The following is a 2,359-nucleotide window of genomic DNA, read 5'->3' as shown; positions in this document are numbered from 1 at the left end:
TAAAAAGACAAAAGGCAACAGTTGTTTATTTCCCCCTTCAAATTTTGTGGACCTGCCCCAAAATTGTTTTTTTAATTTATTTTTGCAAATTTAAAAAAAAAGCTATAATAAAAAGTATCTTTCTCCAAATTAAGAGTAATTTTTGTGTGGTTAAAAAATGTAAAAAAATAAAATTTTGAATATCATACCTCATGGGTCCATATAAAATCTTGATAGCCACCACATAACTATTCATACTTCAAATCAATATCAATTCTGGGTCTTAAATGAAATTCCAAAGAAAGGCGTTCAACATAATCCTGGATAAAATCTAGACAGTCAAAATTGCAGCTCGCTGAAATGGGCTACCTTAATTGTTTCTGATTTTGGTACATTTTTAAGGATCCACAAAAGACGCGGATAAATAAAATAGGGATACATATAAGAATCCAATAAGGAATCCATATAAGGCGTACAGTTGTTTTTAAATATATATTTTTTTATAAACCAATATAAGGATTGGTTTTAAAAATTAAAAAAAAAATTCTATAAATGAAGAGGATGTTTTTAAAAATGTTTTTTATAGATCCATTTAAGATTTCTAAAAAATATTTAAAAACCTATATTAAAGTATCTATACAACGCGCGGATTTTTAAATCTAAAATTTTTAAGGATCTATGCCAAGCGTAGATTTCTAAAAAAAAATTTTATTATTTTTTTAATGGTCCGTATAAAATGAGCATTTTAAAAATCAGTATCTTACGCGGATCCATATAAGGCGATGATTTTTTTTAAATATTTTTACAAATCCATATAAGGCGAATATATTTTAAGCATCCGTAAAATGCGTGAATTAAAAAAAAAATATTTTTAAGGATCCATATAAGCGAAAAAAATAACGATCCATAAAAAGCAAGAAATTAAAAAAAATTTTAGTATTTTATTGCTAATATTTTTCGAATCCCGCTACGTCTGTATATTTTTATTTATGCTAATAAATAGATGGAATATGCGGCGCCATGCTTTCGTCTGAATTAAATAAAATTATTGATAATAATCTTGCCCCTTCGTTGAAAATATTTTTCCAAATTTTTTTAGTTGAAAATCAAGTTATACGAAAATTTGGAAAAAACATTTCCTTCACTCCACTCCAGCAAGTAAAAAGGCCTTAAGTTCAGCGGGTCAAATTGTTTATACCCTCGAATGTTGGGAGACTGGCATTTATTTGTAATGTAGTTTCCAATTTACAATACTGTAGTGAATGTGTTAAAAAGTGAGGTTAGATCCAATGTAATCGGATACCGATACCGGCAGCTTTTATTGGATAATATTCCCGAAGTTTTCATGTTTTGGAAAACTGGGCGTCATGTACCAATGTTAATAATTTTCGGTACAGAATGAGAAAACAATATACAAATCCCCATTAAACGCGGATAGAAATGTTTTCAAATCTTTAAAATAACAAAAATTTGGAGAATATACGCCTAATGTTGGATCGACATATTTGTGTTATCTCGTCATATAAGAAGTATACAAAAATCAACATTTAATGGAAAATGCTCCTAATATCCGTTTTGGGATTTTTTCACATTTTGAGACTTTTTTCCCCATTTTGGAAATTTGTTCCACATTTGGGGAATGGTTGTTAAATTTTTGGTACTATATCACGAATTAGCATCAAGAAACGTTAAATTTCCCAATTTCGGATTTTTTCACATTTAAGGAATTTTTCCCCATTTTGGGATTTTTTCCCCTAGAAGGACATTTTTTTTTTCTTCATATAGAATAGACCAAAATTTTAGCAAATGGAATATTTCCCTTTTGGGAATTTGGGAAACATTTTAACCTTTTTGCAATTCTTTGGGAATAAAGAGTTATACAGCATATGGAAGGTCGGGCTTGACAAAATCCTCTTGAAATGTAGTATAGTGGTGTGTATAGCAACTTTTCTTAAATGATTATGAAGAACCCAAATTTTTATAATAGAGATGAAGCTCTATTATAAAAATTTGGCGAAATATGAATTTAAATAAAAATTTCACAATTCCCGAAAACGTTTTTTTACATTTCCAAATTCTGAAAAAAATGTATAGCAATGATAAGGTTTTTTAATTGAGTTTTCCCTAGCATACATAACATATCTTTCATTTTTATAATAGAGGATTTAATCAGGGTAATCAATTGACTAAATTTAATTGAGGTTTTGGAAATATTTCTTTTTGAGATTCTAATTTTGGAACTGAGGAGTCAGTAAGGGTAATTTTTGAGGATGATCATATTCATTTTAAACAAACTTATCCACTTCGAACCCAAAGCTATTATTACACACATCCCTAATTTTTTTTCTTGGCAAATTTTTTTCTATTTCATCAATTTAAA

Source organism: Musca vetustissima, unplaced genomic scaffold, assembly GCF_032173495.1.
Source record: "Musca vetustissima isolate MV318-11 ecotype Yass unplaced genomic scaffold, APGP_CSIRO_Mvet_v1 utg14590, whole genome shotgun sequence".
NCBI classification, from domain to species: Eukaryota; Metazoa; Arthropoda; class Insecta; order Diptera; family Muscidae; genus Musca; species Musca vetustissima.
The sequence above is the reverse complement of the archived record's forward strand: the minus strand, read 5'-3'. Positions refer to the sequence as shown.